Source organism: Chlorocebus sabaeus, chromosome X, assembly GCF_047675955.1.
Source record: "Chlorocebus sabaeus isolate Y175 chromosome X, mChlSab1.0.hap1, whole genome shotgun sequence".
Taxonomy (NCBI): Eukaryota; Metazoa; Chordata; class Mammalia; order Primates; family Cercopithecidae; genus Chlorocebus; species Chlorocebus sabaeus.
Window position 1 is genome coordinate 76,029,946 of NC_132933.1, and position 16,555 is coordinate 76,046,500.

Genomic DNA, 16,555 nt, shown 5'->3' on the forward strand with positions numbered 1-16,555 from the left:
TATTTTCAAAAACAACTTTATTCATGACACATATTAAAAAAAAATTCCCACCCCTGGAAATGAGCTAAAAAAATAAACAAAATCCACCTCCCACCTCCCTGTTCCCACTTCCTCCCATTCCCTCCAAATAAAAGGGAAAAAAGGCAAAGGAAAAAAACAAAAAAACAAAACAAAACAACTGAAAAACAAAAACACCCCTAAACCCCCCAAAACAAGGTAGTGCATTTCCCCAGGGGGAAGGGGAATTTACACTGGAGCCGCTGGGAGCAGATCGGAGATCTTCCGGCTACAGAAACCTGCAAAGAAAGACACTCAAAACAGAAAAAGAAACACAAAAGGAAACAAAATAGATCACCAGGCAATCTGGAGGGTCAGGGAGCCGGAGAAGAGGGGTGGGGTGGGTGGTAGACTTGGCTGGACAGGAGCAGGCAGGAGGGGACTGTGAAAGGCGAGAAGACGGAGGGAAGGTAACAAGCAGAATAGTTTGGTGTCCTTCCAGAGCCCTGGGTAAAAAAAAACCTCCTACCACCCACGCCCACTTACCCTTGAGCAGCCCCCAAGGGGATGAAGTGGGGCAGGGAAACATGGGGAGCAGCTTGAGCAGTTGAGACGTGTCCATGGCGAATCCCCAGAGTGAATAAGCAGCCCCCTACCCCACTCCCTGGGCCTTCCCCTACTCCCCAAAGCAGGTCCCTCCTCAGCAGTTAGTTATGGGATTCTCCCCGCTTCCACAGTATATCTTTTTTTAAAAAAATATTTTTTTTCCATCAAGGTCATCTTCTGTTTTTCTTTTTTTTTTTTTTAATTCTTTTTTTTCCCCTTCTTTCCTCTTTTTTTCCTCTCTCTCGTCCTAATACACACTTTTTTTAGTAAGGGGAATACCATGATGTCACTCTAGCCCGGCCCCTGTAGACACGACCCCGGGGCCTGCTGTTAAAATCACTGTAGAATCGAGAGCGGGAACTGTTGTAGTTGGTGGTCCAGGCGCGGTAGCGGGCTCGTGGAAAACCCCGGTCTGTTGTGCTGATGCCTGGTCTGTTGGTTCGTTTTGGGATCACCTTGATTTGCCTTCCTCTAAATACGGACTCATTTAAGGCCAAGGAAGCACTCACTGACTCTGTCTGAGAACTCTATATACGCAAACCCTTTGGGATGGCCACTAAATTTGTCACAGAGTATGGTAACACGGTTGACTCATTCACAGCCATGAAAGTGAGCTTCCAGCTCTTCTGCTGTTGCACCATAGTCCACATTGCCAACATAGATGGAACGGGCATCAGCCTCCATCTTCTCCTCAGTGGACATGATCACTGGGCCAGCATTGCCTGGAGGTGGACTCATATTCATCTGCTTCTCTACCTCGTTCTGTAGCTCCTTTAGCTTCTCAGCTTCTTCCTCCATCTCCCTGACTCGAGCTTTGATAACTTCCAGCTCCGGGTCCTCAATGGCGCCGTCCCCCGGGTCACCCTCGACCAGTCCCGGCTCCTCCTCCTCCTCTTGGCTGCCGGGGACTCCCGAACCAGGCCCAGGGCCCGGAGCTCCCGGGGGGGCGCGGGGCCGGGGCGGCTCCTCTTCGGGCTCGGGCTCCGGCTCGGGCTCCAGCAGCAGCTCCTCAGGCTCCAGTTCCTCAGACTCCAGGCCGTTCCCGTAGTCCCCTGCGCCCCCCGGGGCCCCCTCCCCGGCCTCCCCACCGGCCCCGGGCACAAGATGGCGCCGCCACCCTGGCCCGGAGCCCCGACCGCCCGCAGCCCCCGCTGCTGCTGCCGCCACCGTCGCCGCCGCCGCGGCCATCGCCCTGAACTTTCTTTATATATGCTGGATGCAGGTCCTTTGCCAGATATGTGGTTTGCAAATATTTTCTCCAGTATATGGTTTTTCTTCTCATTTTCTTAATAGGATCATTCACAGAAAGTTTTAAATTTTGATGAAATAGAGTTTAGCAGTATATTTAATGGCTGATGCTTTTGGTGTCATATCCAAGAACACTTTGCAAGGCCCTAGGTCCTGAATACTTTCTCTTGTGTTATCTCCTAAAAGTTTTATAGTTCCACATTTTACATTTAAATGTGTGATCCAATTTGAGTTTATTTTTTGTATAAGGTATCAAGTTTAGAATGAAGTTCGTTTTTTTTTTTTTTGCTTACGAATACTGCTTTTTTACAGTGTTCTATATTTACAAAATCTTTGAATATTTCCCATGACCTGAAGGATAGAGTTGAAGTTCCTTACTCTGTTATTCAAGATCCTCACAGATCAGGGCTCACATTTCTTTCTCATTTTCCATACGATCTGTATTCAAATCCTGGTACTGCCTCGTGGTGACTCAGTTTTCTCATTTGTCATATGTGATACTAATAGTGTTTATTTATAGTGTTGTAATAAAGATAAAAAATTGAGTTACTTTATATTAGCAGCACAGTGCCTGTATTAGTCCATTCTTACACTGCTATCAATAGCTAAAATTTGATAATTTGTAGAGAAAAGAGGTACAATTGGCTCATGGTTACTCAGGCTGTACAGGAATCCTGATACTGGCATCTGCTCAGTTTCTGGGAAAGTTAACAGTCATGACAGAGGATAATAGGAAAGCACCCACATCACATAGCCAGAGTAGGAGCAAGCAAGAGAGAGGGTGGAGGTGCTACACAATTTTAAATAATTAGATCTCATGAGAACTCACTCACTGTTGTGAGAACAGTACTGAGAGATGATGCTAAACCATTCATGAGAAACCCACCCCCATGATCCAATTATGTCCCACGAGGTTTCATCTCTGATATTGGGGCCTACAACTTGACATGAAATTTGCTGAGGACACAGATTCAAACTATATTTTTTCACCACTGCCCCACTCAAATCTCATGTCCTTCTCATGTTGCAAATACAATTATCCCTTCTCAACAGTCCCCCAAAATCTTAACGTATTTCCGCATTAACTCAAAAGTTCAAAGCCCAAAGTCTCATCTGAGACAAGGCTAGTCCCTTCCACCTATGAGTGTGAAAATAAAATAAAGTAAAAAAAACCCAGTTAGTTACTTCCAAGATGCAGTGGGGTTACAGGTTTGGGTAAATACTTCCATTCCAAAATGAAGAAATCAACCAAAAGAAAGGGGCTACAGGCCCTGTGCAAGTCAGAAACCCAACAGGGCAGTCATTAAATCTTAAAGCTCCAAAACAATATCCTTTGACTCCGTGTCCCACATCCAGAGCACACTGATGAAAGGGGTGGGCTCCCAAGATCTTGTGGCTTTGCAGGGTACGGCCCCCACCATTGCTCTCATGGACGAGAATTGAGTGCCTGTGGCTTTTTCAGGAGCAGGGTGCAAGTTGTCAGTGGATCTACCATTTTGGAGTTTGGAGGATGGTGACTCTCTTCTCATAGCTTCACTAGGCAGTGCCCCAGTGGGAACTCTGTGTGGGTGCTTCAACCCCTCTGCACTTCCCTAATAGAAGTTCTCCATGATGGCTCTGTCCCTGTAGTAGGCTTCTGCCTGGACACTAGGGATTTTCCATACATGCTCTGAAATCTAGGTAGAGGATTCCAAGCCTCAACTCTTGCACTCCATGCACCTGCAGGCTTAATGCCACGTGAAAGCAGCCCAGGCTTATGACTTGCACCCTCTGAAGCAGTGACATGAGGTGTACCTGGTTCCCTTTGAGCCACAACTAGAGTTGGAGCAGTTGGGATGCAGGGAGCAGTGTCTTGAGACAGGCTCTGGGCCTGGCCTAAGAAACCATTCAATTGTCCTAGGCCTCTGGGCCTGTGATGGGAAGGGCTGCCACAAAGGTCTCTTAAACGCCTTTGAGGCCTTTTTCCCATTGTAATGTCTATTGGCAGGTGGCCCCTTTTTACTTATACAAATTTCTGGAGCCTGCTTGAATTCCTTCCCTGAAAATGGGCTTTTATTTTCTACTACATGGCTAGGCTGCAAATTCTCCAATTTTTTTTTGCTCTACTTCTCCTTTAAATGTAAATTTAACTTTAGGTCATTTCTTTGCTCATACATATGAGGTAGGCTGTGAGAAGCAGCCAGGCCACATCTTGAACTTTTTGTTGCTTAGAAATTTCTTCCTCCAGATACCCTAAATCATCACTCTCAAGTTCTAAGTTCCACAGATCCCTAGGGCAGAGGCACAATTCAGTCAAGTATTTTGCTAAGGCATAACAAAAGTGATATTTGCTCTAGATCACAATAAGTTCCTCATTTTCATCTGAGTCCTTTTTAGCCTGGCCTTCTCTGTCCATATCACTATCAGCATTTTGCTAACAACTATTTAACTAGTCTCTAAGAAGTTCCAAACTTTTCCTCATCTTTCTGTTTTCTTCTGAGCCCTCTACTCTCTTCCAACCTCTGCTTGTTACCCAGTTCCAAAGTTGCCTGCACATTTTCAGGTGTCTTTATAGCAATGTCCTACTCCTTGATACCAATTTTCTGTATTAGTCTGTTGTTACACTGCTATAAAGAAATACATGAGACTGGGTAATTTATAGTGAAAAGAGGTTTAATTGGTTCTACAGGAAGCATGATGCTGGCATCTGCTTTGCTTCTGGGGAGACCTCAGAAAACTTACTATTATAGTGGAAGGTAAAGGGTGTACATGCATGTTACATGACTGGAATGAATAAGAGGCGGGGGAGGTGTTATACACTTTTAAATGAGCAGATCTCACCAGTATAGTACCAAGGGAGATGGTGCTAAACCATTCACGAGAAACCATCCCCAATGATCCAATCCCCAGTCCCCACCTCCAATAGTGGAGATTACAACTTGACATGAGATTTGGTAGGGATGCAGATTCAAACCGTATCAGTGCCTGACAAATAGTATTCAACAAATGTTACCTCCTATCATTATTGTACAAAATGTTTACTTCCAATAAGCTTTTCCATCTGCTAGCCTCAAATGCCGTTTTTTTCTTTCCTTTTGATCTGTCATAATCCTCACTGATCAAATTGCTATCTGTTTTTGTGGTTGCCTCTGAGGGTGATGGACCAGTCAGGATTGACTGGAAAGGGGAGATTTCTGCGATGATGATAAGGTTGTATGTCTCGATAGGTGTTTGGGCTACATAGGTAAATGCATCTGTCAGAGTTTAGCAATGTTCCCTTAATGTTTGTGATGTAAATGTATGTACATTTACCTCAAAAAACTGTAAACATACATTAAACTCTAGTTAATGACATGCATGGAGAAGTGTTTGTTGGTGAAGTGTACTAATGTCTGTTACTTTCTTTGAAGTGCAACAGAAAATAAAATATTTTAAAGGATGAATAGAGAAGTGGATAGATATATGATGAAGCAAATGTAGTAGAATCTAGGTGGTGGGTAGGCTGGGCATGGTGGCTTATGCCTGTAATCCCAGCACTTTGGTAGTCTGAGGTGGGCAGATCTCCTGAGGACAGGAGCTCCAGACTAGCCCGGCCAACATGGCAAAACACCGTCTCTACTAAAAAATACAAAAATTAGGTGGGCGTGGTGACAGGTGCCTGTAACCCCAGTTACTCAGGAGGCTGAGGCAGGGAGAATTGCTTGAATCCAGGAGGTGGAGGTTGCTGTAAGCCAAGACCATGCCACTGCACTCCAGCCTAGGTGACAGTGAGACTCCGTTTCAGGAAAAAAAAAAAAAAAAAAAAATAGAATCTAGGTGGTGGGTATACTGGTGTTCACTATATAATTCTTTATATTTTGCTATATGCAGGATAGTCTTCAAAGGTGTTTGTTTGACCTGTGGATCATACAGGGCCCCATGCACAGAAGGGCATTGTGCTTGGTTTAATGCTCTGTTGTCACTTTTTTGAAATTCTTAATAATTTCATCTTTGAACTTGTGTTAAAAATCCAACAGGACAATGGAGCATGCAAATGAGCAGAGTAGATACACATGATATGTATCTACTATTCCTTGCCACCCCAGGTATATATAGTGTTTGTAAGGCTCCATGAGTGAAGAATTCCAGTACATCTACAATGTGTGGGAGCTCAGCAAGGCTCAAACTGAGTGTAAGGTAAGTGATTTATGTGTATAACCACGTGGGAGTACTGACAACCTTAAGAGGGTATGCTTTCCTTTTAAATCAGAACTTGCTTTGAATGCAAAAAAAGGCAATTGTCTTCTAAGAAACACAAATGACCTTGGTCATAACCACTTGGTTATACACATAACCAGCTCTGTTATTACCAGGCTGTGTAACTATTGAGAATGCTTTATCTCTCTCTATGTTTGTGTCTTTACTTGTACAATGAAGAGGTTGGATGAGATGGTCCTTTCTTAAGTTCCTTCAAATTGGGAGACTGTGATTCTCTCATTTATATCATCTAAAGACCTTTTCCATCTACAGCTGAGTGATATTGATAATGTGTAAGGGTCATGTCTTTTCATGGATGTGAGCTTTTGGAAAACGAACCTCCGGCTTTCTATATTTCTACTCATTATGACATTTTGCACATAGTAGGTGCACAATAACTGTTTTCTGGATAAATGAATAAACAAGTGAGTGAATGTGGTGACCATTATTTGTATTTTACCTCACAATGGCTTCAGAATCAACCATTTGCTCCTCTTTCATTGTAAAAAGGTTTTGTGCCAAACCTATGCTGTAGAAAGTCCAAACATGATAGAAGGGGTCGCTGATACTGTCCTGAGACATCAGCTAACCTTTTGAGACCACTCTCTTCATATTACCTATAAAAGATTTTTCTCTTTTTGAAGAATTCTGCCTAAGGTCCTTGGATTCACAGCTCCCATCCTCAGGGAGAGATAGGTCTGTCCTGCCTCACTAGGTTCAAGGGTATGTGCCCAGCTCAGAGGCCCATAAAGAAATTGGGAAAATGGTCAGAGTTCCTCATGTGGGTTGAAGGCTCAGCCCCACAAGAGGCCATTAGAACTTCCCATATATACTTGAACCTTTTGTTTCCCACACCCGCTGGAAGGGTGGATAGGATGTGGAGTCAGGAGGATGGCTTTGTGAAATCCAACATCTTGAGGCAGTGAGCCATAAATATTGACAGAAAAATAGCCTGGGCCTTTGTAGGACCTGGGATTTCCATTTTCTTGCCACTGGCCAGCACACATTGGTGTCATTATAAACCAGGCTAGTTTCACTCCCTCCAGAGCCCACTGTCCGGCTCCATTTTCCACTTTCATAAGCTCTACTCATCATTTCTCAATGAATCAGGCAGAATTTTTCCATCTGGGCTCGGTATTGGTTTCCCCAAATGACCCTTAAAAAGTTCAGATTTGAGTCCACAGATCTGTCTGAGCAGGAGGCGGGCCTCATACATCACTGAACACTCATCTTCTCAGAAGGTCGAGGCCTTGGCGTGGTCGAGTGTTGATGTCTTTATGGATGGAAAATGTTGGTTTTGCATTCTATCAGTAACCCCCACAGAGGTGATATTGGGATTTAGGGATCTAATCATTTGGAAAATGCTTGATTGGAGCCAGTTCTAGTCTCATTTATATTTTGGAAAGAAAGGATAATAACTTGTACCTCAGAGATGGCTGCTCCTCTGCAATCTTGTTGGATGGAGTTTGGGAGTGATCAGCAGAGTGAGGTGATAGGAAGACAATTTAAGGAAGAGACTCAACAAACAATCAGAAGCAATAGTGGAAAGAGCACTGGATTGGGAATCAGCAAACTGAGGCTCTGATTCTGGCTCTATTATGCTCTTACTTGTTCGCCGTATAGCCTTAGGCAGATTATTTTCTCTCTCAGAGTCTCAATTCCCTCATGTATAAAATGAAGACATGGCCCTTGATGGTCCCTAAGGATCTTCCCAGCTCTAATTTGTAACACTTGAGAGGATACTTACCCTCCTTTAGTTGGGTTAAGATCATGAAGTCTGGAGCCAGGCTGCCTGGGTTTATGTATTGGACTTACCCTTTCCTGACTGAGTGACCTCAAACTAACCTCTGCGTGCTTCACTATCCTCAACTGTGAAATGGGGATAGTAATAGTACTTCCCTTATAGGATTTTAATAAGGATTAATTGTTTCAATTTACCTGAATCCCTTAGAATATTACCTGACACATAGTAAGTGCTAATAAATATTAGGTACCATTATTTTGTATAGGACCCTTCCCTGGGTTATCCTGAGGAAATCAGGTTACAGTATCTGGGATTTCAGGATATAGCCTTTACCTTCTCTCTGAGAAAAAAGACTGCCTAGCGGTTGACTTCCTAGACCTCCTGACACATACCTCAACTACTTTTGGGGAAGGTCAGCTTCTGCTCACCCATGGTACAGTACTCCAGGGCTACTGTATATGAGTCCTCAAACTGGACCTCTTTAGAAAACAGCTATTCTAGGATTTGGTCTTGTTTCTCCAACTTGGAAGGTCTGTTCATCTTCCCATATGTGCTTCTCTACCTTCTGGCTAGTTTTTACCTTTTCCAGCTGAGATGGTCAGTTTTGGGGTGGAGATAAGAAAATCATGGCAGAAAGGAGAATAGTACCTCTCTAATCTCTGATTGTCCTGTCAGGATTTGTTTCCATTAAGGGTTTCTATGCCTCTGGGATATCTTTTTAATTAATCCATGTCTCTGGATTTCTACTTTTTTAGGGACATGTCTGGTCAATTCTAACAAATGGATAAATGAATACTTGTAGTCCTGCAAAGTAACATTTGAGCTTGTATTTGGGTCTTAATAATGTAGAATGTTTTAGTCATAAGTGGCCTTTGAGATGAACTTATCTAGTTCCCTCCTTCTGTGGTATATTGAGGAAACTGAAACCCAGAAATGTGAAGGGAATTTCCCAAGATCATGCATCTTAGTTGGGGCTAGAAGCTAGGTAACTTAATGCCGACTTGTAGGCCCTTTCACCTATATAAATTTTCCTCTGGGGCATTTTTGCAGGCACATTTTCCTTAACCAAAAGGAGTGTCTCCAAAATATTGGGGTGTAGATGAGTGAGGGAATATGTTTTAGGATAGAGAGGCCTTTCAGTTCTGCTCAAAATTCCTGGTAGGCAGTTGCCTGCACTTCTTTTAAACTGGGCCAGCCTTGCTGATACTTAAAGAATTCTAGGAGAGCTAGAATTTCAGAGCTCTGTATCTTCAACTGTAGTACCATTGTTGGGTGGGGACAGGAGCATAAGCCTTGCAGCTGGATTTCCTATGTGTCTCCAGGGACTGGGAGGAGCTTGTCACTCTGGAGTGACAAAAACCTCTCAGCATTTGCTTTGGGGTGCTTGGTCACATCATGCAAAGACAATGAAGAGATATGAATAGAATTGATGGAAGAGTGAATCAGGGGTCAGTGTCTGGTTTGCTCGGCAGCCAGTCCATGGGAGTGGCAGAGCAATGAGAACAAAGCACAGTGTGAACTCCTGGCCAAAAATATAACCTAATAAATAGAGGTTTTGCACCCTAGAGAGCACAGTGGAGTTTCTGGCAGGATTGGGTAGTAGTCATCCTGAACAAACAAGATCTTAATTTATGTCTAAGCAGAACAAGATTAGAAACCTGCTTCACATTCCTCCTAGAGAGTTTCTGAAAATCAGCCAAGTAAATTTCCTCCATTTGGAGGTGGAGCAGAGAAGTCATGCACAGTGATTTCCAAACAGTTCCCAGGCTACTGCGCTGGTAGTCCTAGGCATGACCCTCAAGGAACCACCATCTGGTGCCAACTTGCAATGTCAAGACAATGATAGCAACAGTTGTACATTGACAAACACCAAGATATAGATGGCTTAGTTGGAGCTTTGTATATCTATTTCAATAGCTGACTGACTTTGCAATCTGCTTCACCAGAAGATCTTAAGCTTATTTTTTCTTGCCTATATTCCCTTAGTATCTAGAACAGTCTTCTATTTATTATCTGTTATGCTGTCTTTTTTACTCCATTCAATTGTTTCCTGAAAACTTATCACTTTCACTTTCACAAGAGATTTAATCTAAATGAAAGACAATAAAAGAGTAGCCATGAAGGATTCTTAATTTTGAAGCTGCCAGATTCTCCAAAGAACACGTAATATGTCCTTTTGAGGTACCAACTCTCTGACTTTCAACTACCATTTATATTCTGATGACCCTTGATTCTATATCCCATCCTCATGCCCAACTTATAAATTAATATATCAAGTTGTCTGCCACTCAGATGTATCACAGGTACCATAAACCTAACATGACCAAGGTGGAACTTACCATATTACCCCTTCAACATGATTCTACTCCTGTGTTTCAGTTTTACTTGGTGGCACCATTACTTATCAGTGACCTAACGTAGAAACTATGGAGTCATCCTTGAATCACCTTCTTTCCTTACCTGTTAGACCCAAATCCATCATCAAGTCTTACTGATTTTTATCCCATAAATATATTTCAAATCTGTCCACTTAATTTTGTTTCTACTGCCTTAATTCAAGCCCTCATTACTTCATATCCAAACAACTGCTACCTGATGTCCCTGTCTCCAATCTGGGCCCCTTACACTTCATCCTCCACACTGCCAAAATAATTTTAAAATATAAATCTGATTATGTTACTCGAGGTGCTTAAGGCCCTACAATGGCTACTGATATGATTTGGCTCTGTGTCCCCCACCCACAATTGTTGAATTGTAATCCTCTTGTGTTGGGCGGGGGCGAACCTGGTGGGAGGATATTGGATCATGAGGGTGGATTTCCCCCATGCTGTTCTCATGATAGTGAGTGAATTCTCATGAGATCTGATGGTTTAAAAGTTTGGTACTTCCCCCCCTTGCTCTCTCTCTCCTGCTTCCATGTAAGACGTGCTTTGCTTCCCCTTCTGCAATGTTTGTAAATTTCCTGAGGCCTCCCCAGCCTTGCAGAACTGTGAGTCAAACTTCTTTTCCTTATAAATTACCCAGTCTTAGGTAGTTCTTTATAGCAGTGTGAAAACAGACTAATACAGCTATCCATTTCCTTTAAAATAAATCTCAAATTCCTTTCAGGGCCCACAAGGCCTTACATGATTCTTCTCTACTTATTTCAGAAGCCTTGTTTTTTGCCACTCCTTGGATTGCTCTTTATGCTTTAGCAACACTGAACTCTTTGAAGTACCCCGCAGACACTGTTTTGTTTGTGTAATTGTTTGTGTTGCCTTCTTGAATTGGATCTTCCCTACTTATTATTTTGTCTGGCCAACTTTTTATTACTTAACCTCAGAAGTCTTTCCAGACTGAGTGAGGTGGTACTCTTGTGTGATCTCATAGCATCCCGTCACATTCCATATAGTAGCTCATTATCACACCCTATTATAATTATTTGTTCACCTGTTTCCCACTACATTATACTGCTCTTCAAGAGACAGTGTGTTACTTATCTCTATCCTAGCACACTGTCTGGCATATAGTAAGTGCTCAATGATTGCTTTCTGAGAGAATGAAAGGAGCAGGTATATATTTGACTATTCAGCTAGCCCTTTGACATCAAGTAATTTTTCACTCATTGACTCATTTTTCTGTCACAACAAGTCCATGGGGTTGGTTTTTGGGGACATTCATATGTATGCTGCTTTCATAGAACACTTCTTGTGAGTTACTTTTCTGAAACTTTTTCTGATAAGGACAGCAAACTCGATATTCCCCATTTTGAAAATGCAAAAACTGACACTCAAAGATGCTACAAAACTTGCCTCAGTTCATGCAGCTAATTAATAGTGGAGTATAAATTTTGATTTCTAAACTCTCATCCCAAGGGTCTTCCTCCTGCCTCCCACTGTTTCCAAATCATGGTCTTGAAACATTTGGGTTTCAAGGGAGGTCCTTAGGATGACTGGGTTTCTCCTATACTTTGTTTATCTACTGACTTAAAACATTTAAAAAATTATTTAATTTTATTTTTAGTTGACGTGTAACAATTGTACATATTCACAGGACACATAATGATGTTTCAATACATATAATGTATGGTGATAAGAAAAGAATAATTAACATATCCATCATCTTAAACATTTATCATATATATATCATATATATATATATTAACAAGCACAGCATGGTACTGGCATAAAAATAGAAACATAGACCAATGAAAGAGAAGAAATAACCTAGACATTAATATAAGAATCTACAGTCAACTTATGTTTTACAAAAGTGCCAAGAACATTCATTGGGAAAAGAATAGTCTCTTCAATAAATGGTGCTTTCAAACTAGGTATCCGTGTGTAGAAACATAAGACTAGACCCACACCTCTCATCCTATAGAAAAATCAACTCAAAATGAATCATATATATATTAATTCATAATATTCATAATTAATTCATAATATTATAATGATTAGACATATAATATTATGAATATCATATATATATAATTGCTAACCGTAGCCATCCTATGGTGTTATAGATTACACGAACTTATTTCTCCTAATAAAACCTCCTCCTATGCATTCCTTCCCCCTACTCTTCCTAGCCTCTAGCATCTTTTGATCTACTTTTTAACTTCTCTGAGACCAACCTTTTTTTTTTAAGCTTTCACATATGTGTGAAAACATGCAGTGTTTGATTTTCTTTTCCTGGCTTTTTTTACTTAACATAATGCCCTCTAATTCCATTCATGCTGCCATAAATAACAGGATTTTATTCTTTTCATGGCAAAATATTATTCCACTGTGTATAAACATCACATTTTCTTTATCCATTCATCTGTTTTTTGGACATCTAGTTTCACCCATGTCTTGGCTATTGTAAATAGTGCTGCAATAAACAAGGGTAGGGCAGTATATATCTCCTCAATATATCCATTTCCTTTCTTTTGGATAAATATCCTGTAGTGGGATTGCTGAATCATATGGTAGTTCTACGTGTAGTTTTGTGAGGAATCTTCATATTGTTCTCCATAGTGGCTGTACTAGCTTACATTCCCACCAAGAGTCAATAAAATGTTTTTTTCTCTGCATCTTTGGCAGCACTTGTTATTTTTTGTATTTTTGATAATAGTGATTCTAACTGGGATGTAACAATACCTCATTGTGGATTTGATTTGCATTTTTCTAATGATTAGTGATATTATTATCATCACTGTTAATCTTCATTAGCAATAATGATCATCAATTTTTAAAATATATTTCTTGGCCACTTGTATGTCTTCTTTTGAGAAATTCATGTTCAGATCATTTTCTCATTTTAAAATCAGATTTTTTTTTGTTTTTTGCTGTTGAGGTGTTTGAATGTCTTTTATATTCTCGGTATTGATCCCATGCCAGATGAATAGTTTGCAAATGTTTTCTCCCACTCTGTAGGTTGTATATTCACTCTGTTGATTATTTCTTTTGCTATGAAGGAGTTTTGCAGTTGGATATAATCCCATTTGTTTATTTTTACTTTGGTTGTCTGTGCTTTTGTGGTCTTCTTAAAAAAGTATTTTTCCAGACCACTATCCTAGAGTGTTTCCCCTAGGTTTTCTTCTAGTAGTTTTGTAGTTTTGGGTCTTACATTTAGGTCTTTGATTCATTTTGAGTTGATTTTTCTATAGGATGAGAGGTGTGGGTTTAGTCTTATATTTCTACACATGGATACCTAGTTTGAAAGCACCATTTATTGAAGAGACTATTCTTTTCCCAATGAATGTTCTTGGCACTTTTGTAAAACATAAGTTGGCTGTAGATTCTTATATTAATGTCTGGGTTATTTCTTCTCTTTCATTGATCTATGTGTCTATTTTTATGCCAGTATCATGTTGTGCTTGTTACTATAGCTTTGCAATACATTTTGAAACATGGTAATGTGATAACCCCAGCTTTGTTCTTTTTGCTCAGGATTGCTTTGGCTGTATTCTGGGTCTTTTGTGGTTCCACACACATTTTTAGGATTTTTTGTCCTATTTCTGTGAAAAAATATCATTAGTATTTTGATTGAGATTACCTTGCATCTAGATTTCTTTGAGTAGTATGGTCATTTTAACAATATTAATTCTTGTGATCCATTAACATGGGATGTCTTTCCATTTGTTTATATCCTCTTTAATTTTTTTATTTTCTTTTATTATTATACTTTAAGTTCTAGGGTATATGTGCACAACGTTCAGGTTTGCTCCTCTTTAATTTTTTTCATCAGTGTTTTGTAGCTTTTCTTAGAGAGATCTTTCACTTCCTTGGTTAAATTTATACTTAAGTATTTTATTTTTTGGTAGCTATTTGTAAATGGGATTTCTTTCTTGATTTATTTTCAGCTACTTTTTTGTGTATGTGTAGAAATGCTGCTGAATTTGTAGACTGATTTTGTGTCCTGAAACCTTATTACTAAATTTGTTTATAAACTCTAAAATTTTTTTGGTGAAATCTTTATGTTTTTCTATTTAAACCATCATGTCTGCAAACAGGGACAATTTTACTTCCTTCTTTACAATTTAAATGACTTTGTTTCTCTCTCTTTTAAAGTGAAACTAACATAACATAAAATTAACCACTTTAATGTGTAAAATTTAGTACATTTGTAACGATGTGCAACTATCACCTCCATCTAGTTCTAAAACATTTTTATCATCCTAAAAGGAAATTCCATTTGCATTAACCAATCACTCCCCATTGGTGCTCTTCTCCTAACCCCTGGTGATGACTTTTTCCTTCTGTCTCTGTGGACTTACCTATTCTTAATATTTAATATAAATGTAATCGTACAATATGTGACCTTTTTTGTATGACTTCTTTTATTTAACATAATTTTTCCAAGTTCATTTTTATGTAATGGCATGTATGAGTATGCCATTCCTTTTTTGGCTGAATCATATTTTATTACATGGATATACCACATTTGGATTATCATGCATTTATCATTGGTGGACATATTTGGTTTGTTTTCAACTTTGTACTACTGCGAATTGTGCTGCCATAAAATACAACACTACAGTACAAATTCTGTCCAAGTACTTGATTGAATACCTATTTTCAATTCTTTTGGAAATATATTTACAAGCAGAATTGCTGAGTTACATGGTAGTTCTATGTTTCACAGTTTCACAGAAAGCATGCCACAATGCTATCCATACAACTACAATATTTTAGATATTCTAGCAATGTATGAGGATTCTAATTATTCTACATTCTCACCAACACTTCATATTTGGTGGTTGTGAAGTAGTATCACCATGTGGTTTTGATTTGCATTTCCCTGATAGCTAATAATGTTAAGCATCATTTCATGTGTTTATTGGTTCTTTGTATAACTTCCTTAGAGAAATATATGTTTAGGTCATTTGCTTATTTTTATCATTGGTTTTGTTTGTCTTCTTGTTATTGAATTGTAAACATTCTTTAAATATTTTGGGTACTAGATCTTTATTAGAAATATGGTTTGCAAATAATTTTTCCCATTTTGTGGGTTGCCTTTTCACTTTGTAATAGTGTTCTTTTATGTGTATATATTTTTTAATTTTGTAGAGATCCAATTGATCTATTTTTCTTTTCTTTGTCCTTTTGCTGTCATAGCTAAGAATCCATTTCTAAATCTAAAGTCATGAACATTTACCCACTTTTTAATGGCAGTGTGACTGATAAAAAACGCATCCATTTAAGGTGTAAAACAGTTTTTTTTCAAGATGGCAGATTAGAGGCATTGCCAGCTTACTTGTCTCACTTAGAAGAACAAAATAGTGTGTAGGGATTCACACTGTAAATTTTCTTTATTTCCAAGAAGTGACATGGGAACTAAACAGTAAAACTGAAGGAATCCACAGACCTTTTGAAGGAACTGGCAGGCTGCAGACTACACTGTGAGTCAGGAGAAAGGCTATGAGTCCCCAAAGCATGAGACAGAAAGACTGCCTCTGGGATATACAACCTCACTAGGGGGCTTGAAAGTTCAGGATATGGGGGAAGGTCTTAACCCTACCCAGTGCAGAAACCAACTTGGAGAGAGTCATAGAACATAAAAGTAGGAGCAGTGGTGGCAAGACCCTTGCCTGCACTTCCAATCACCAGTGCACACCAAGGGAAACCACTCCTTATTATTCCTCACAGGGGACCTTGTGGAAGTCAGCCAAATAGTTCAGAGATTGGTTGTAGGTTGAAAGAAGCCCCCAATTGGGTTTCATAATGTAACCTTAGGTGGGGATGTATTCCCTTTGCCAGGGCTGGGGGTGGGGCACTGAAAAGCAGGCTGCACCCACGAGTACAGGAACCAGGCACCTGGTTTTGTGAGTGGAGAGAAAGGATATGGCCAGAAACCCATAATTGCTATCTCTGCAGGGAAAGCTTATAACCTGTGTCAGTTGCAATTTCTGAGTGCAGGCTGCCTAGAACTTAGTTTTCTGCTGCCAGTGGAATACTGCAGGAATGGATCTGCCTCAGCAAGTGTGTGGGATCTTTGTGGGTCTTACTGCCACCTGATACTCCCCACTCCTTGTGTGAACTTTTCTGTGCAACAGAGGCAGCAACATTCTGCTCTGGATCATCAACCCAGAAGCATTAGAACCACCTCCACCCCTCAACACCCACAGGGGTTGCGGTTTGCACTGCATATGGAGAGTGCATCTGATCCAGTTCCCACCTCACTTTGTCCCACCACAAGCTCTGGTAGCTTAACAGAAAAGACAGAAACTTTCAGGCTCTCCCCACTGCCTGAAAAACCAGAGTACCCACCCTGGGCAAC

The 16,555-nt window shown here is 40.3% G+C and overlaps 1 pseudogene; it reads right to left on the minus strand.

Annotated features, from left to right (window-relative positions):
• Positions 1 to 651: 651 nt before the first annotated feature.
• Positions 652 to 1,791, minus strand: LOC103232947 (polyadenylate-binding protein 2 pseudogene; annotated as a pseudogene).
• Between the last annotated feature and the right edge of the window lie 14,764 nt (positions 1,792 to 16,555).